Consider the following 21,167-nt stretch of genomic DNA (forward strand, 5'->3'; position numbering starts at 1 on the left):
ATGTCTTATTAGGCTTGTATTCTATAAAGATTATACAGATGTTCTAAACTTTACTAATATTACTCATGTTTATAGTTAGAAATGTGTGTTACAGTGTAAAGGACTGGGACCTTCTTATCACAGCAAATGTAGCAACAAGTGAGTTTTGCTTACTGCTGCTGTGCAGCTGGTTGCTGGGGGCACTAAAGCTGCCATTTGAGCAACCAGAGTGGCATTGCATAAGCCTGTGGGGTGTCTAACACCAAATATCCACTGTACAGTTAAAGCTTCACAAGACTTTGAGATAAGCCGAGATTAAATGTCCCTGGTATTTAACACAAACAGTGTTGTTTGTGTTAACAAACTTTTGTTTGTTAACACAAACAAACTTTTGTTCCTGACAGATGTTCAAGGCAGTCTTTGTGCACAGTGATGCTGTTTTTTCATTTCTCTCTTCCACATTGTATGTTTAATCATCTCTATTATTTCCTTCAGCATTACAAACCTAAATTTACTGTCAATTCATGGCCACAAATAGCTTTCATCAGCCACGACGGCTACAGCACAAAGCTCTGTGTGTGGTGGTCTGGGAACCTGGAGCACACCTTTGTGCAGGCTGGTTTGCCATCTTTAGTTCACTCAGAGGCACCTGCCCTGCAGAGATCAGTGAAATTAGTTTGACAAGTACAAAGGAGTGCAAGGGTAGAACTGGCCAAAAGGTAATGGTTGCTGACACCTCTAAGCACCCTGTTTATATAAGTAAAGCAGCTCTTACCTTTAGTAGTTAAAATAATTAAGGTGAAGACAAAAAAGTCTGACTCCCTATGATTTATAATAAATGCCTTTCTAAACTACTAGAGTACAACTTACTTTCTATTAACACAAGTCCTGGCAGACCTTAAGTATGTAAGGCAAAATGATATCACTGAAGTGTAATTGTTCTTTTTTCTGATGTGCTAACTGGCAAAATTGGAACCATTTACAGTTTCCAGATTCGTAGTATTTTGGTTGGAGTGAGCATACTTCCTGTAGGAAGTAAGTGCAGCTCCACCTAAGGTTCTGCAGACACAACTGTATGCAACAATATAAAATTAAGATGACAGCGATTTTCAATAGTAAAGGCTGGACTTCTTTTCAAAAAAATTCTGCCTGATTTCATAAGATAAGTTCTATTAAGAACTTATGACATGCAGCTATAACAGTGCTCTTCAGTGTATTTCACTATTTGTCGACTTTAAAAGCTTTTTCTTTTTAATATAAAGGAGGTATAAAAAGCTCCCAAAACATTTAAGTCTCAATCATGTAATAAGTGCATGAAAATTGTAAGAGTAATGATGGTAGTACTTAGAAGATACATATTTCAACATAGGTGCCTCAATATTTAATAATTAAGATGTTCCCCCAGGTATTTGGACTGTGCAATTCTTGTTAAGTACCTTATTGAGAGAGAGGAGTTTGTCAAGCCTGCTCTGAAGACATTCATTTGGTAGTTCTCACACTTCTGCTATAATAATTATGTAAAAGATGGGCTGATGGATGCATATATTGTTCCTCTATCTTTGTAGCAGTCCGTATCACGCAGGAAGGCCCCTGGGCTGGAAACAGAGACTGTGATGGGGATTTGTCAGAAAGTTTCTGACTATTCTGTAGCACAAGCTGGATTGTGGGCTGTCTTGGTGTCCTGCTTCCTTCCTCTGCACAACTGCTCTGTCCTTTTGAGTTCTGCTGGAGATATTTGCAAGTTTACGTCTGTGAGTCAGGATTTATCCCATGCTTACTACATTCATTTAAACTTCTGAGAGATGCAGTTACAGCCCAGTTTGAACTCTTGTTTACAGTAGGCTGTAGTAGTACCAACTGCTGTGTCTTAGATGTGGTCATTATACTGTCCTTTCAGCAAAATGCTTCAAGAATCCATAATACACATGCAGGACCTGTGGCTTAACTGCTGTTTTGACTGAGTTGGACGAAACTAATGCAGAGTTAAATTACCTAAGAGTTAGCGACCATACCATTATTAAGGTGAAGATGCCCGGCATTGAAAAGAAGACAGTCCAAAGCAAACAGGGAATCAGATCAAAAAGGAAGCTGATGACTTTCCAAACCCCTGCAAATTGGAGGACATTGGCAAAGGCCAAATGAACTTTTGGGAGCAGTGAGGAATCTAGAGATTTGTACACAAACATTTGCTAGTTTTCCATACAATAGCTCTCAGACCTTGTGTCCATAACAGTACTGAGAACCAAGTACTCCCCTTTTTGCTAGCCTTCAGGAAGTGTAATTTTGCAGAACTACGATGTCCTGGTCACACAGGTAGAGATTGCATAAACGCAACTGTTTTGATTACAAAAAACTGCTTACTCTGTCCTTTCCCCTTTTTAACAGTTAAGGAAACAAAGACGGAGAGAACAATCTTTGTTTAAAGCATATGCTCTATGAAAACTAAAATCAGAGAAACATGAGTGGTGAATGTGTTGTCAGTGAGAGACTGCTTCTGACCAAGGAATAATGGTTTACATTAATAAGTACATAGCAAATGTTGGCACAATTCTTTAACCTAAGTGTCTGTTGTAAATTGTTTTGTCAGTAAGGATTCCCCCACACAAAGTAATATTCTTCTCTATAGAGAATAAAGTATAAGCCTTTGAGATTTTTTTTGCTGTGCTTTACATCTTACTAGTTGTAATAGGCTTCTACCAGCAAAGAAAAGAATTCATCAAAGGAAACTGGTTTAAATTTTGAACAGAGCTGAGCTGATTAATTTCAAATTCTTTCCCCATTGATGACTAAATAGTGATCTCCTAAGTTATCTTGTAAGACAGTTTTCTCCTTTGTGGTGGTGCTTAATAAGAACTAGCCATGTGTGAAGTAGTATTAGCAACTGAGCCTTGTTATAATGCAAGCACTCTCCCACCTTTTATTCTAATACTGGCTCTTTTCTTGGAGTTAGGAATTGCCTGTCTTAGTAGTGTGATAGCATGGTATTCACAAAAATGTGAATCTGAACCCTTTTTTCTATTTTGTAGTCTTCAGTCTTGTATCATTATGATTTTTTTTTTTTGGGCCTCAAGTTCATATAAACCCACTTGGATACTGCTGGTTTTGTGACAGAGTTGGCTGGTTGTATTGGATTTACATGGTTAGGTTGTGGTAGCTGGGGTGGGCTGCAGAGTTAGGCTCTCTTGAGAAACCAGGGGCTGCCCATTTGTCAGACAGCTAATTGTTCAAATCTGTAGCATACACAGAACCTGAGAGTCCAAAACTACTTTGCTGTTGGTAGATACACTTTGCTAAATGGTTCCATGGTTGTTATTTACACAGTTCAGTGCTGTCCGCATAGAGGATGATATCTGCCACTGCTATAGTGTTCTGGGTTTCCCTCAGTGTTCAGAGTGTAGCTTTGTACTTGATTTCCTACAAACACTGTGATGCCTGCTCTTAAGATTTTCCTACCTTCATGGGATTTTACTCAAGACTATAGAATCCATATGTTTCACAAACAGTTGGCTTTTCATGGTATCTCAATGGCAATGGAATATTTTCATCAGCATTTCAGAATAAGAAACAGATGAGAGATATGTAAGGCAGGTAAGAAATACTAATTTTGGAAAATTTGAGCATCCTATTTTGAAATCCTTTTGACTTCTTAGATTTGAACTGGTGTGTGGAGTGTATTACACTTTTGACAAATTGAATTGAGGTCTGGAGTCAAGCAATGAGCAGCAGCAATTAGCAGATATTCAAAATTTGGTCCAAACAACTTTCAACAACAGATTTGAGGAACAAAAATAATAATTTCTCTTTTGCTAGGAGCTAAGTCAGAAATTCCAGTTAAATTCTTCTTGGATTTGGTGTTTGTTTTTTTTTTTTATTTTACTCAGCTGATCTGCAGGTGTAGAGGATTTTGGCCAAGGTTTCAGTCATTGGAGACTACAGTCATTACTAAAACTCCTGGGCACACATTTCTGTTGGAATGCAGCTGATGTCATGGAAAAACGGGACCTTTTTGGTAACCCCTGACAACCAGAAGTATAGTAAACAGTAAGTATTACCTCCACTGAGATACTCCCTTTTAAAGAGACTTGTTAGGATGGTGCCTATGTGCCAAAAAATATAAACTTTTACTGATTTAATGATGTTTTTCCTAAAAGCACCAGCCTACTGCTGAGGTTTAGCTATGATTTTGATAGGCCTAATAAAACCAGAAATAATTCTGTTTAAATCTTAAAATACCCAGCATTTACTGTTCTTTCCACCACCTAACAGTTTTTTCGTCTTTCACATCAGAAATCAGTGTTGGCATACTAGTTACAGGGGAAATAGCACTGTAATTTTCATTATTTGCGAAACCTAGTTTTTTTCCAAGGTATATTTTCCATCTAATTAAATGAGTGAACTCATTTTTTTTCTTTTAGAGTTTTGCAGAAATATACAACTGGTGAAATATTTTTAATATTTTGTTTATTTTTTGAAAGTCCTTCCTCAGCTTCAAGCTGTGCATTCTGCTTTGCTTTCATAGGATTACTGATGACTTCCAAGATAATTCAGATGTTTGTCATCTGAGGGCCATTCACTCCTTTACATGATTTGTGTGTTTTCTTTTTTATTCTTCTGTTGATAGAAATACCAATACCACACCTGTGAAAGCCCCATTTTTGCCACCTTGCAATATAAAGCTTCACTTTCCTTCGTAAGCAGACAGTAACATGGGGAGAAGGCTGAACAGCCTAACATACAGCAGTCACAGTCTAACTCCTAGTACACTTTTTGTGATTAGACATTGCATACGTTTGGGATTCTTCAGCTTAAGCATTGAGGCGGTTGTCGGTTTCTTTCTTCTAAAGGGGATTTGCCTGTGTATAAATCATAGTTGTCACTTAAAGATACTTTTGGCAGGATAGAACTAATGCTGTTTTGCTGGCCTCTCCTTAAGCCATGCTTTCCTTGGACTTAGATAAGGACCTGTGTAGTAACAGTGGTATAGGACAAGCTTTCTTGCTGCATGCTTGAAAAACTTAATTTGCCGTAAACTCGCTGTTCCCTAAGATAACTGTGAATTGGACTGTAGAAATAGGAACAGTAGGCTACCAAAAAAAAAAATTGCTGAAACATTTGGAAAATGTACAGCTGTTGTACACAGGGCTTGAACATGTCTGTGGAATATTAGGCAATATTAGGAGAGCAGAGGGCGTTCTTTGGTGGTTCCTTGTTAGTCTCTTGATTTCCACTCAGGCTTCCAGCTCTACAAATTTGGTCCATGGAAGTATGGTACAGATGGTACAGTACTGTCTGTGACAGGCAGTTGCTTTCTCCAGTGTTAAAGAAGCCAAATAATGAACTTAATGGTTGTGGGATTTTTGGCAGCACATTTACATTGCCTTTTACTTTAAATCATCTCAGATCTTTGCTATGCTTCTAAGCAGTAAAAGATTGCAAGCCTTAAACATTTAGAAGGTGAGGGAGAAACTTAAAAAATAGTAGTTATTCTCAGGTTTTTTTACATTACCACCTTTTTGTAGGTTTTTAGATATTCATATTTTCTACATTTTTCTTGTGCATTTTAGGTTAAACACTGTATTATTAGTGTTATGATTAAAACAGGATTCACATATCAAGAAAAGTGCCAAAAATCAAATATTCAGCATTAAATGAAAAGAACTCATCCTGGCAGGATGGTTTATAACCTAAATGATTTCTTTTTTTACTAACACCATGTTCTAGTTTCTTACAGGTGTTTATATATGACCATACTTTGTTAATATTTTCTAATAACTGTTTAGCATTTCTATTCTCTCAAGTTCCAGCAAAATCTTTCATCATTCCTTTCAGAAATACTTCAGGTTTTTTCCCCTGACTCAGTGTTTGACATACTAACTAAACAAAAAATTTCTGTTTTAATTCTGATGGTTGCCTTTTGTTCTGTGGTCTTGCTCCCTAGATACTAGCAAGTTGTACTGACCTTATCTTCTCCGGTCACACTTTTAAAAAAGGAATTAATAGATTCTGTAAATTATGGGAGAACAGTGACTAAAACATGCAGTTCTTCATTTTGATGTTTTCAGTTATTTCCCAGCAAGCCAATGTATTTGGAACTAGGACTGACATTAATTGTCCTGAATTTTTCTTCCAATTCTCTTTATGCAGAAAAATGAATATTATCTAAAATTAATGTTGTTTTATGAAATGGTAAGGCCAAAGAATACAGAAAATAAGGTCATGTGCATCTTTTAATGGTGGATTTAAATGAAATGCAGGTAATTAGTAGTTAAAATATTTTTTTATTAACACTCAATGCAGAAAAATAAAAAATTCCCAAACCTCACCAAGAAAGTGACAGCCTCACATGTCTTTGGAAAACAGAACAGTTCTTCAAGTTGGAGTTCAGCTAAGAGGTCTTAGAGAGAATTAGGAAGTAGAAGTCAGTTTGTTCTCTCATGATTGTGTGTTCATTCTTCAGTCAAAGTATTTTAACAATTCTGATTATGAACATATCATGGAACGTGACTAAATGAAGAAGGTGCTGTTCTCACTGTCCTTTTTTAGTGTCTAACTGTATATACAATATAGTTACGTGCTGTGCAGTTTTCTCTTACACTATTTGCTAAATGCAAGTAAAATGTAAAAAGAATAAATGTCAGTTTACTCTCTGTAAATATTTTGTACTTGAGCTGCATCTCAAGAAAGAGTGTTATTTTCCTGGATTTCTTTTGGTTTGTTTGATGCTGTTCAGAACAACAGCATCATTAATTTGTTTGCTGATAACCCAAGGCAGACGAGCTCTGCTCTACTCTATCTCTCTTGTTCATGTTGTCTCTACTCAGGAAAAGATTGTATGGATTATCTTAATCTAATGGGAACTTCCAATGAATTTATGGCATTGAATTGTAATCAGCACAAGATCTAAGACTATGGGAGACTACATCAAGAAACAGAAATAAGCAAATACTGTTTGGTTGATGTATTTGTATCCAAGTGAAGACGAGGCAAAACCTTCTGTTGAAAGTAATGAAAATAAACTTACGTGTTCTACTAAAATTTTCATTTCAAAAAATATATTAAAAAATGAGCAAATTATTGCATGTTTGCTACTGGTTTTCAGGTTTGTCTTAGCTAATGACTCTTAATTAAGTTAGATTCCAGAGACAAGGAGTTTAGAGTTCAAAGTGGCTTGACATGTCTGAATGAGAGGGAGATGTGTTCAGTCTTTTCTGGTCTCCTGGTCTCTTTTGGCTGACGTATACCTATGATAAAATGAACACTTCTGCAGAATTTGAGCTTAGATTTCTGGCAGTGGACACGTAGTTTTCCTAGTACTGCCTGAAGCATTTCTTTTCATATTCCAGTGTTCCTTTTCTGACTCAGGTGTAGGTCCTTTCTGTCTGCCCTATTCTTACCTGTAAGTGTAGTTGTCAAAATCTCCGTACTTCATTTCCTGGAATGTTAGTCGCTTTCAAATGAAATAACCGAGTACCTTTGGAAATATTTTCCTTTTAGGGCTTTTGTATTTCTCTCCTCTTGTAGATATTTTTTACCTCTTTATTCTTTTTCTTTTATCTTATCACTTGAAGTATTTTTCTTTTTACTCTCTCTAGCATTTTGTGACAAATCTTGATAGCTTGATCCTTGATTCCATTACCTTTTCTGGATAATCTTTCTTCAATTTCCATTTCTATACAGACCATGACAAGATCTTCCACTTTTCCTAAGACTATCCTCGTTGTCCAAAATAAAGTCTGACCCTTTCTTGGTGATATTTTGCAAGCTAATCTCTGGGTTAAAAAATTTAAAGGCTCCCTATCTTCTCCATCTCAGTCATCCATCCATCTTTAGCTGCTATGGACAAAATCTTTGTTCTTGTTTGGGCCCTAGCTGCACCTTTGTTAGAGACTTTTACACAAATCCTCATTATCTTGGACACACCTGAATCTCACAGTTCTTTTATTCTGCACAATTAATCATAAACACTGCCAAGAAAAAAAGCTCATGCCTAAAGAGCTCCTTTGTCATGATACCTGTTAATTGCATAGTACTAACTGTAGACAGGCTGTGTTTTGACCTTGTCTTTGCTGCTTTTTTTGTATTGTATCCCGAGGACAATCTGGAGGTGACAGTAGTTGCTGGAGACAGATTTGCAGTAGTATTTTATAGAATGGTAGTTAAATTTTTTGCAGATCTATTAAGTAGCTTGCAGCCAGTGTAATTTTGTTACCTGGTAAACACTGACCAAAGGTCCCATATTTGTCAAAATTACAGCTGTTCCTACGTTACTAATAAATAAAATAAAATACTCCTTTTGATTTTGTTGCCCAGGGTCAGATACAATATTTCGGACACCTAATGTATTTGTCTTGTGTAAATCAGATGACATGAACAAAGCTGGCAGATCAATTTCATAAACACCATAGTTAAGTGTTAGACTAATACTTCAAAAACTGAATGAGTTACATGTCATGTTAAGCAGTTTCTGAAAGGTAAACTGTTTATTTGTTGATTTAGGATGCTTCTTAAGTTTGTCCAGCAGTTTGGGTAGCAGCTTTATTTCTAGTGAATTTTAGGAGAAAAATGATTATTTGAAAAGTACCACCAGCATTTAGGGAGAGTGTGTGTGCATGTGAGCTACAGATTTTAAATGTTGGTGAAAATTTTCATCTTGCTCTTTGGCATTTCTACCCGTCACTGCTCTAGGGACTGCCTCTGGGTGAAAAAGTTGTGAGGCTGCTATTGCAGTCTTCAGCTTTTGCCAAGACTTCCTCTTACTTTGTAGGAAATAGCCTTTGTACATCACATATATAACCTGTAGTAACTTGGGGAAAAAGACTGGTCGACTGAAATTATTTCTAGTCACAAAAATTCTACAGTGTATTTTGTAGAGATAAATCGTATCTTGCAACAGAAATATCTACTTTGGCATGTCAGCACCATAAGGAAGAGCAAGCAGTGGTTTTCAGGCTGGGTTGGAGCTAAAAGGTACTTTCAATCTGACATGGGTCAAAAACCAAAGCTGGTTTTGTAAAGATGGGCATGACAGTGCAATGATATGTACAGAAGAGAAATGGTACCGTGTTTCATTTCCACTGATGATAGTTCCAAATTCCTGAACAGTTGGCAACTTTTGCTAAAATGGTTGTTATTACTGTATCTTCTAGGTAGTGAAGCATCAAAGTTAGCATCTGTAACTGAAGTGAGAATTTGCATGTCACCCTGTTAATGTTCTTACTCAGTCTCTAGTTATGGCAGAACTTCATATGAAATACAAAATATATATGTATATATAGAAAGCTTTCTTTGTATCAAAAGGATTTAGATTTTCTTTTAAAGTTAAACAAGTCCTCTTGTATACATCAGTGTTTTAAGTACAGCTCTGAATGTTATTTTTAACTAAGGATTTTGGGGATATTTCAGCTCACAAGATTCCATATGTAATTCTAAAATAAAAATAAAAATCTCAAAGAAACTATAGCTTCAGTAGCTGTCCAAATCATTCAATGTCTATGCTAAAAGCATGACATAATAGAATGTTTCTACTACTTCCCAGAAAATAATATCCAAATCATCTCACTTGGTCTTCAGATCAGGCACTATATGTCCTCTTCTAACAACACAGTATACACTGCTAAATAGAAGTCAACAACTATCAAGCAGATCCATAATCCAAGGCATGAAGGAAGCCGACAGTCTTGCTGGCAGTGCTGCCTGTATTTTGCCCCAGCATCCCTGAGCGTGTGTGTGTGTGTGTGTGTGTGCACACACGTGTGGTGTTAGGGGCCTGCAGTAAAGCACACTGCAAATAAAGAGAATACCCCACCCTGTTCTATATGAGATTTTCTGACTCATGCAGCTGCCATCCACATACTCCTGTAAAGTCTGTGATGTTTGTCACTAGAATGTTTCTCTGTAATTTATGTTAAGTCAGACAGAGGTCAGTGTGCCCTGTCTGAAGCCTGGATTTGCACACCTCTGGCAGTTTTAATAAAAGACTCTCATCTTTTGTCATATGTAGGTTTACTCTTGCAAACTTGTGACAGGCTAAGCAAGACTGAAATGCATACTTGTTTTGTCATGTGAATTAACTACTGAGCACAATAGCTCTGAGTAGATGTGTCATTTTTCCCCATTCCAAGGGCTATTTGTGTTTTGCTTACTAGCAGTCAGCATATTATTAATGTCAGTTGTGAACGTGACTACAGGCAGAAGCACTGCTTCAGTCCTCATAAAACTGAGTAACTGATAGGAGATTGCTTTGGACTACCAACACCATAAGTTTTCCAAATAATGTTTTCTGAATTTAGAATGCACGAACTAGTGTTCTTTTATCTGGCTTAAATATCTAGTGAGATTTTATCTGAAGAATACTGGGTAGTTCTGGGAACAGAGATAGAAATATTGGTGATAGAAGGGAATTGTGCCTCAAATATCAAGCAGAGAGGACAGTACCTAAGACGTGTACCAGTATCTTCTGAAAGGTTTTTACCAAAACTGGGTAAGATCTTTTAAATAAGGAATTAATAGAGGCAAATGCTGCTCAAAATGACTGGTTTACACTGGCTATCTGTAGCAAACTGGTTTAAATGAGGATATTGTGTCATGCTAGTTGGAGAAGAGAGGAAATGGGAGCAGATGGCCTAATTCTTCGTTTCACTATGGGTCCTAAAACACGAGTGAAGGTAACTGTGTGACGACTCTCATCACCCAACAGGTTGCAAAGTACTGAGCATTAGAGTGCCAAACTCAATGTCTGTGCATACAATGCTGTGTAAGAGGTTACTGTGAACTTTCTGTCCTACCTGTGAAGGTTCAGGTATTGGTCATTGCTAGAAGCAAGATCTCTGATTAGGTGGTCAGTGCCCTGGGTTATCCTGTCTTTGTGGTTCTGAGGGTCATGAAGAAACATCAGTCAATAAAGCCAAGAGCTGTCACTGCTTTACAGGTCAGATTTTGGTACGCATCTGTATTCGTTTGACTTCCTGAGCATCAGTTCTGCTTTCTGTATGCCGTTTGAAATCTGGAATTTAGATGATGCAAAGCAGCAAGATTTAATTTCTCAAGGGTTTGGCTTCTTTTTAAAACCCAGAACAAACATATTTCAGGTTTTGTGTCCCTTTCCTAGATTGTTTGCTGGGCACTGGATGGAATGTTCCTACATACCAGCAGAGGACTTCACATTAAACATTCATTTTCAAGCTCTTTACACAGAATTATTTAGGCTGTAAAGGACTGCTTGAGATCATCTAGTCCTATGCCAAACTTCCTGCGTCATGCAAAATTAAGCTATAAATAGACCGATGTGGGCCAAAATTTATTATCAGCCAGTACTGTATGCTTTTTCTTTATCAGTCTTTACACCGGGCTTTTAAAGAGGCACACAGTAAAAGAGGCTGTAATTGTAATAATTGCAGGAAAGTTTTAGAAATTATTTTTGAGGTGTCACACCCTCCTGAGCAGTCTTTTATTTGATGTACTTTCTCAAGTTTACTTAGATTGATTTAACAAAAACAAGATAGGCAGTGTGTCAGTGACAAGTGGCTAGTACAAAGCATTTTGTACAGTGAATTTGATGTTCACAAGGCCAGTTTTTCCTGCTGAATTTTGACAGCATATCAGAGTTTACATGTGCAAAACCTTCTGCTGTTTCAGTGCTGGGTTCTTTGCTCTACCAGTGAGCCTTGGTCTATTTCTGCTTTGTTAAATATCTTCCTCTTGCAATACTAGTTCAAAGCATGCTTCAGGAGATCAATGTAGTAACATGGATATAAGTTGGATGTTAATATTGAAGTTTCCGGCACCCATTTTATTCTTACTGACTCCTTGCTTGTGGATTTGAAATTCTCGGTAGTGGTCTTGGGATAATCCACTCTGCCCAGTTGAGTATATGCATCATGAATGCTTTTTCCGCAGTGTGATGATGGATTAGAGGCAACACTTTTGGCTTGTGTGCAGTCTTAGGTACAGTCTTTGGTCATCAGGTTAAGTGGAGCTCTCACAGGTATTTGGAATTGGTGTCTTCTACTAGAGAGGATTTTTCAGTCTGCCATTTGCTGCAAACACACATGGGGTGTTGTCATCCCCATGACTGGTGAGCTACTGACACAGAGGAGGACATGGTGATGCAAATGGCAGGGGTAGTAAGGGGCTGCTTATTGTGGCCGTGGTGTGGCCTAGTCAGTTGAAGCCAACTTACAAACTATAGCTGAACAAAAACACTTGCAATCAAAAAAAAAAAGCTACTTCTATGGAAATAAAGGCACTTTACTGATGTCACTTAAGGACTAGAGTCTCTCTCCCACACCCTGAGTAGATAATTGTCACTAGTGAAGGATACAGGCTTTTGGTTTGAGCTATAGACTTCTTTCTGCAATACCTTTTAGTAGGTAGACACTAGTTTATACAATGTGCAGTACCCTTGCATTTAGGCTACCTGGAAGGATCTGCTGGAGATTTGCCACATTATTGCAGACAGTGCCTAAGATTGCAGACATGGTTCCTATCAACTGGGAAAGAATAAGTTAGAGAATATTTGGTTTACATTTAAGGAGTGATCATTCACCAGCTGGACTGGTGACTCCAGCTGCAATGTTGTTAGTAGTCAGTATAGGCAATATAAATGCAATAAAGCATGTGAAGAAAAGAAGTCTGCTTTGTAATCAGGCAGCTTTTAAGATAGCATTACAGCTAATGTTCAAAGGTTAACCACAGACCTTGTGTGCTGTAAGTTGATCACTTCCTGTGATAGTTTATGTTTTAATATGTATTAAACAATACCAAAAGCAGCGGTTTCCACCACAAGAACACTGTGAACTCTCAGACTTTCTTACAGGCCATCCAAAAGAAACAAATTTAGTATTTTCTCTTAATGGTGGTTCCTAACACTGGTTGCCACATGCTGCCCAGTTCCAGACTGTGGTTTGGGAATCAGCGCTACAGAGAGTCATTGAAAAAATGTTACGAAGATAGTGAACCTGAGTCTGTAATATGGAAATAAGAAAACAAATCCAGACCTGAGGACGTTTGACCTAGAGAAGGATTCTCTGTCATCAAGGATCATAGGTGTTACTAGATGGCCAGATGCATCAGCCCCTAGCTGCTCTGTTGAACTGGATGCTGCCCCTGTCTTGCAAAGTTGACAGCTGTAAGACTGTGATGTATAATTAGCAACTTCCCTACATGCAAGTGACCTGATCTGTGTTTCTAGGCCCAAGGAGGGCTCTGAAACACCCACTGTATTTGCTCTGTTTTGGAATGAAGGTGAATCCTTTGGCAGAGACCCAGTGGAAGTGTCAAAGATGGTCACTTCCTGCACTGCCTTCAGTGAATGCTGCTAGGGGCTTTTTTCCTGCAGGTCATTATTTCGGAATCAGATGCAAGAAACTATTTCTTTCCTCCTACCTTTCCTGCTTCTCTGTCAGCCTCTTCTAAGAAATGCCTGGCACTTGGCAAGTTGGTTTGGCTTTGCACATCAACCTTCCTACTTGAAGCTACATGATCTCAAAATGGTGGATGAGGAGAGAGAGTGAGCAAATTTACACATATACCTACCCTTTTGTAGAGCTGGTCTCAGGCTAAGATGAAGGGCTTGGGAGGTTTGAGACCTCCTGGGTGCCTCCTGCATTCTTTTCCTATGATGTCATTTCCTTTCAGCAGTGTGTTCAAGCTCACCTGGGTGTGTTCACAGGTAACCAGACTAGTATTGGGAAAGAGAAATTAGACACTTAACCTTGGCAATAATCAACTCCCATAGCTTGTTTGTACCTCTTTGTCATGCATTTATTGTCCCTTGTTTGCTCACTTCTAAGGAAATTCTTTTTGTCATTTTATCAGGTTTTTATGAATCTGAGCAACTGCAGAATTAAATCGTGAGGCTCAGATGCAGAGGAGGGATTAGTTGCTTTCTTTCCTTGGCAGTTCACCTGTACAAACATGTATTGGGGATGGGTGGAGCTCAGTGGTAATGATAGCGTCTTAGAAACATAATAAACAGGTTTTGTGTAGTGTTTCTTGCTAAGAGACTGCTTGAAAATCCCCTAATCCTGTCTTCCAGACTGATAACCTTCTTGTCCTCAGCAGAGCAAGGAGAACTGGGTGAATTGCTTCGCTCTTTGTGTAGTGAGTGCTGAGCTCTGCAAAAAAGTAACTGGTATCTCCCCATGCCAATACATGTCAGAGCAAATAACCCCAAGAACAAACCTGGCTATTTGACTGTTGTGCTCCTTGACAGAAAATGGTGAAAGCCATCATCTCGAATGCTCTTGATTATTTTAATCCTTATTAAAAAGCGTGTCTTTTCCAGGGTGACTTAACTAGGGCCCCTTGCTTTGTATGTCTTTTCTGTGTACACATAGTGCTTTGCAAAACATTGGTGCCTGCTTAGCAAAGCATTGCTTGCCAGCTAATAAAAAGAAGCAATTCACAGCTATTGAGTGTTACTTAATCATGTTGGAGTGAGGCTTGATCTACCAGATTTCAAAGAAAAAAAAAAAAGTGGAATGTCACGTATCTGGTTCCTTTGTGTACACAAGAATACTTTTCTTGCCTATTTTGCCTTAGGGGCTATATCAGAAGCCAGATTTGGGTCTGTGTTGAAGCACTCCAAATTGACTTGACTTTACAATCAAGTTCTCCTTATCTTCTGCAGCAGTGAGTCGCTTCTCTAAAATTTCCCATGAAAACATTTTAAGAGAGCTCAAATGTACTTAGGCTGAAGTTCCAAGGAGCGAAGTAAGATGATGTACTAATCTTTTAACCCGGTGCTTTCCTCTTGTGACATACCTTTCTATAGTTTCTGTGTTCCCTTTATCCGAGGGAAAAAAAAATCCCTGGATAGTTTTCTCATCTTCTCCCCTTTGCATTGGCTTCAGTGCTTTTCTAGTCTTCTGCTGAGCCATTGTATGCATGAATGCAGAAGACAGTGCATGCAACAAAACAAGTAATTAATTTTCTATAGGGTTAGCATGCTGGAATGGCTCAGTGCAGGGTTCAGTGAGCAGAGAAGTTAACATAAGCAAGTGGAAACACTTAAATAGGGATCATGGGAGGAAGGTGTCCAGCATTTAGAGAGCCCTGAAAGTTGAAATTGATTCCTGATGTACCTCTAGATGCTGCTATCAAAGATGCTATTTTGAGATTTCATTTTCCTGTGTGAACATAGTGGATTTACTGAAACTGCAATGAGACAGTCCTGTACTGTTTTGAAATGCATATTGGTCCAGATGGTATCTTTTTGGTGTCCTGAATAATACTATTTTAATTTCATTATTGCTGGTATTTTTTAGACACTGTCAGAGAATTTGGATGACTTGTAGCAGTAACCTTCAAGATCAATAACTACAGGTAGTTCTGGTATTGGTTGTGGAGCTAATTACAAAGGTGGATATTAGCTCCCTTCCCTGTGCTGTGCTTCTCAGCCCCTTCAATGTCAGCCCAATCCCAGCCCAAAATAGTTTACTGAAATAATCCAGGTTAAAAATAACCTTCTGCAAAAATGTGGCATGAGACAATAATGAGTAGCTGAAGGTAAGTAAAGCTGGCAATTTTTCAAGCCTGCTTTGCTGCTGAAAAAGAAGCAACATGTAACTGCCTCCACAGCTGGTCATTCCCATCCATAAGCAGTGCTGAATTGGCTGTGGCAGTCTTTGTGGTGTCTTCACCTAGTGCTTACTGGTGTCCTCCAAAAGGTCCCTTCTGTGATACACTTCTCCCCTTTTGTGTTCAGTTTTGTTGGTACAACTCTTTTGAAGGCTACCTGTGAACTGGGAAAAGAAACATAAATGAGTTTTAAAAGCCTGTATAGAAATTAAAAGAGTTGGGGTTAGTTTAAATTTTGACCAGTTTCCCAGCTTGGCACGTCATATTGCAGAAACAGTACTGATGTGAGCTGCTCAGGTTGTCAGTGCTGCACAGGGAAACATCTGTGGAAGCACTGCCTGAGCCTGTGAGAGTGTTTGATAAATGAGGAACTCCTAAATTGATGGAATCGTATGTTAAAACTTAAAAGTATTAAAAGCATACAAGTAAAAGTGGTATACTTGACTGTATTTTTGCCATTTACTACCTGTAAAAGATCTTCTGGCAGCCAAAATGCTGTGCACCCAGTTTTACTTAAGTCTAGCCTAAGTTATCTGAACATTTCCAGGAGTGGGGCATCCACAGCTTCTTTGGACAACCTGTTGCAGTGTCTCACCACCTTCACAGGAAAAAATTTCTTCCTTATAGGTAATCTAAACCTATTTTCTTTCAGTTTAAAGCCATTGTCTCTTGTCCTGTCACTACAATTCCTTATAAAAAGTCCCTCTCCAGCTCTCTTGTAGTACCCTTTGGGTACTGGAAGGTGCTATAAAGTCTTCCTGGAGCCTTTTCTTCTCCAGGCTTAGCAAACCCAGCTCTCAACCTGTCTTCCCAAGAGAGCTGCTCCAGCCCTCCCATCATCTTCATGACCCTGCTCTGGACTCACTCCAGCAGGTCAGATCAGAAATTAAGGAGACAATTAAGTGCAGTATTTCAATTGTTACACTGGAAAACCAGACTTTCACTAAAAACTCTTCTCTCACATCTAAACAGTAATTATTTTAAATTGCTCTTTTAATAAAAAGACGTGTTTCTGTAAGTGCTGTAATTACTCTGTGTCCAAATTCTGCACTCAAGAAAAGTAACATTTCCCATGAGCATGGGTGTTAATTGTCTTCTATCCATGTCTTGGTAACATTGCTTGCTGAATTTTCTCAGGATTTCATGTGTTTGTAACATTCTTAATTTCTGCCTTAAACTGTGCTGTGATGTTTATGACTTAAAGTATGCAGTGCATTGGCTTCAGCTTTGTTTCATGACCGTTTCTATGGATTTGTGTTTGTTTAAAACAGTAAAGATTGACTTGACATATTACTCTGAAAATTATTAACAGTCTGTAGGCCATTACATTATGAAGAAACCAAAGCGCACTTTGAGAGCATTTACTTTTTTCTCTCAGCATTGCTGAAATACAAAATACAGCTGTTCAGCGGTGCACATAATATTTGCTGGCAGTACCAGATAAAAACAAACAATACAGGAAAAATGCAATAATGAGAAGAGCCCCAACTTTCTTTTTAATAGAAAAAGCTTTTTGTATCTTTGCATACAGCTCATAATAAAAAGTATTAGTGTTAAAATGAGATAAAACTGAGCCTCAGAATTTTGTGAACTGCTCATAACCTCTCAGTATTGCTGTTTTCTAGTATTTTCAATGTATTAATTATTAATATTTTGTGTGTATCTGTTTCTCGAGTCAGTGTATGTCCCTGAATGCCTATGCTTAATACTTCATTTGTATATCTAAATGTGCAGTGCCCAGTTGATATTCATAGGATATATAAAATGGAAATGTTGTTTTAACATTAATTGCAAATTGTGTTGCCTTGTCCATTGTTTTCCACTCCCACATCAGCTTTTTCTACATCTAGGTTAGATAAGCACATGGTGGGGATGGTCAATGTAGGTGCTTCTCCTTCGGATGGTGTCTTGCATGCCTCTTTGTGAGCAAATACAGAAACCAAAATTGCTTTTATGCAGATTAAATTTTAGAGACATCTGTGAATAAGTAAATGGCAAATGATGTCCTTTAATTGAAATAGTAAGTAAAAATACCTTAAGCCTCCAGAAGCTGAGCTTTTTTTGAGAGGATTGCCTTTTTTACTCTTCCAGGTCCAGCTGAATCAGCTGTGATGTGCATTTGTTCTGAGTACCTGTCTCTTGTAGAGAGAGGTCTGTTAAGGTTAGAAATCAAATTCTTCTCTATTATACCAAACGAATTGCTGCTTTCTGCTTGCCAGAGGAACTACTTCAAAACAAAAGCAACCCAACTCACAGAGAGTTAAAATATTTTTGTCTTAAGTCATCACGTCTGGCCGAGGAGTGACCTCAGTCTTCTGCTCTGAATCATTGATGAGAACCCACACGGTCTAAATAGACTGAGTTACGTTTCAGTCCCAGAAACTGTTTGTCTTTTCATGCGTCCTGGCTAAATGAGTACAACCTTGACATTGTTAGAAAGGGCACAGCTACACCCAGGTACTGTAGGTGTAGTAGCAGATTAACCACTCTAACTACTTTCATGTGTGCAATCTTTCTAATCTTGATCAGGTGGCCACGTTCCTTTTCTCCTGGGGCACGTAGGCAGAGCTTGACTGCTTTTTTAATCCTGAGGCTGTTTTTATGGTGGTAGGTGCAGACAAAAAAAAGTTTCAAGGAGTTAAAGTACTGTGTACAATGTGGAGAAGGTTAGGCTGCATTTATAGAAAAACCCACAAACGATATGTTTGAATTAAAGGAAGTTATTAAAGTGATGCTTCAAGAAATGTCTGAGAGCAGTGCTTTTCATACTTGCTCAACTTAATGTAAGGCATGATGTCGTCTGTCTGACAAAACTAGCACAGAGTTTCTGGCAGTAATACTTCAGAGGGAGAAGAGATTCTGAAAACAAAGAAATTTTCCTGACTGTTGTATTCTTGCATTTATAACCAAAACCATAAGTTGCACAATTACAAAACTTGGTGGTGAAAAAGCTAATAATACCTTCCCTTACTGTTAACCATTAGGATATGAATGAGAACTTGCTTTCTTTTAAAAGCAGAAAGGAGAGCTGGTTTCTTCTGGTACTTGTGAGTTATAGTAATCCTAGTTAGGGTGTTTCAACTTAGCAAAGAGTGTATATTTTGGGCTTATTAGTTTTGCTTTCTGTTTTGCCAGTAGAGTTTAAGAAATTCATTAGTACCTCCTTAGTAGCTTCCAGCTTTTTGTTTTCTTCTACAGGTTTATGATACTCTCGCCTAAGTTTCATTATCTGTGAAAGGTAATAAAAGTTACTTGAATAGCTTCATTTTCTTTAACTAGCTTTCCTGAGCTTATGGTTTCTTGTAATGAGGCTGTGCTCTATTCTTCCTCACTTATGTCCTCACTTCATGACCTAAATTCAAAACATATCTAGGAGCTCTAAGATACAGTCTAACTAGCAGTGCCAAAGTCTAGTGAAGGAGTCTTTTGTAATGTAACATGAATATAGTAACTGAATAGCTCTGTACTGTGTGAAGTAAGGCAATAAAACTATAGTTTTATCATGCTTGAAGTTTAGAGGAGTAAACATAAAGCCTTCAATTTAGAAAATAACAGAGATCAAATACAGTAGCAGTTGCCATTGGAGCTGCTGTAATGTTGCTTCTGTCATGTGAAACAGCTACCTTATTATACTCTTCTGCTTTATACTTACACGTTTTTTTATTCTTGTGATATCTGAGCACTAAATGATGTTAATGCCAGGAAACTATTAAATGCTGTTACTGACACCTGTTTCACGTGACTTATTCTATTCCATATGTCGGGCACAAAAATATATTTTCCAGTTTTTGTGGGCTGGGTTTTTTTTGTTTGTTTGTTGTTGGAGGTTTTTTTTTTTAGACATCATCTATTTGGGAGTAATCTAATAACTGTTTGTATTAGTGCTGTCTAGCAGATACTCTTTATACACATTCAAGTGTAAGACATTCGTAAACCTGAAATTGTAGAAGAAATTTCCCCAAGAGCTGTAACCAGACTGTGATTCTCATGTCCCTGGCACTTTTGCAGTAAAATGGACAGTAAGGAACAATAGAGACAAGTGGCAATACCTCAGGATCGAAAGTATCTCTTTATAAGCATACTTTTTTGCTCAGCAGAGTCTGAGAGACCCCAGTGCTGGCCAGCCAAAAGGCTGTAGTACAGTGCTGATGCAGAAGTGTCCAATGATCTCTGAGACAGTCCAGTGGCATAATATATTTGCAGTGTGGAGTTGGGGGTATTTCTGGGAAGGGAATTGGCATTGAAGTGCAGTAATGTGGATTATAAGAAGTTTTCATTGGGTCTCCCATAACCAAATCAAATGCAGCTTTCAGTGTCAGAGATAGTAAAGATAAAAGCTGTATGTGTATTAATAAAAGATCTGGGTTTATCTTGTGCTTTTTGGAAGGTATTCATTGTCATTAGCATTTAAGAACATTGTCCTGTACATTTAGTCTGTTAAATAAGAGATCGCTGGGAGCAGAGGGGTGGAGCAGCTGACTAGTAAAATTCTGTCTGTTTTGCTTCTCAAATAGCAGATCTCTTTAATACAGTCCATGTGTTCAGTCTTGCTTGCCTCTAGGTGGTAGAGTTTTCATACTGGGGGAAGTAATCATTTGCAAATAACTTATTATTTTGCAATTCAGTACTAAGAGGTATGTGTAGAGTTAGCTAAAAAGGACTCCTTGCCTTTGCACTGGGAACAGAAAGCTGTAATATTGGGGGTTACTAGTTTTGATTTGATTTCAGTGCTCTCATTTACTCAATGATACAATCACCCTCTTTGTAAATGCAGTTCATGCATGAATGGAAGTGTGAACAGGACCGAAAGCAGGTGTTTGTGTTACAGAGGGGAAAGTTATAATGCTATTTATAGGCTATTCATTTAAGTTATTTGAAATTGTTTCATAAGATAGAAATTTAAGTAGAAAACAGTTCAGTCTAGCTTTATCTAGAGGACTTGTCTCAGCCCTGCTGCAAACCTACACAATTAAACAGATGTTCACAGGAGATGAATTGTTTCTTTATTAATTTTTGGCTTACTTAGAGTCTGATTCTGTCCCTTTTGTAGTGCCTTATTCAAGCGTTAAAGTTAACTGTGGATATTCTCCATAAGCTTGTGTGTAATGGAATTATTTGACATGCAAAATACTCCTCAGGATCGTGGAATTGGGTCCTTTGGTGCTATAGACGAGGAATCACACAGCTCACAGACTTCTTTCTGCCTGTGAACATTAGCACTGGATAAGCACAGCCAACCAGTAAATAGATTTGATGTCTTTGCTTGTCCTGTACTGTCATGTCTGGAAATACATGGGGTGGGTGATTCTTTGGTTTGTTCTCTGTTGTCTCCTTTCTGTCTCCTTTAGCTTGTTCAGTGAATGTATGTACCAGAGTGAACCTCTTCAGCCAACGAAAATGTGGGAAACAGATGAGTAAAAGTTTAACTGATACATATGAGTACAACATGGATAAGAACTTTGTTAGAACCATTTAACTAACAGCATCAATTCCTTTTTTCTTCCTTTTATTTTTTTTTTTTTCTAGAAGAGGGTGGTTGGTTTGGTCAGAAAATTGACTAGAACTTATATTAACTTATATATCATGTTGGAAATCATGTATGTTTGTTC

General features: G+C 37.9%; 1 protein-coding gene and 1 long non-coding RNA gene across 15 annotated transcripts in view; one reads left to right on the forward strand and one right to left on the reverse strand.

The window, feature by feature from the left end:
- RAD51B (RAD51 paralog B) overlaps nt 1-21,167 on the forward strand; it is a 427,893-nt gene that overhangs the window by 102,487 nt on the left and 304,239 nt on the right. The window lies entirely within an intron of this gene.
- Nucleotides 11,412-17,927, reverse strand: LOC113946619. 3 transcript variants are annotated; one of them, XR_003527487.1, is made up of 4 exons: nt 17,813-17,927; nt 17,593-17,696; nt 14,743-15,722; nt 11,412-13,657 (listed from the first exon to the last, which is right to left on the reverse strand). It is a non-coding gene; the product is annotated as an uncharacterized LOC113946619 (long non-coding RNA). The 3 variants fall into 3 exon arrangements; XR_003527488.1 differs by having other exon boundaries at nt 11,412-12,057; nt 13,513-13,657; nt 17,593-17,893; XR_003527486.1 differs by having other exon boundaries at nt 17,593-17,893.

Source organism: Corapipo altera, unplaced genomic scaffold (assembly GCF_003945725.1).
Source record: "Corapipo altera isolate COAL_440 unplaced genomic scaffold, ASM394572v1 23b, whole genome shotgun sequence".
Lineage (NCBI taxonomy): Eukaryota > Metazoa > Chordata > Aves > Passeriformes > Pipridae > Corapipo > Corapipo altera.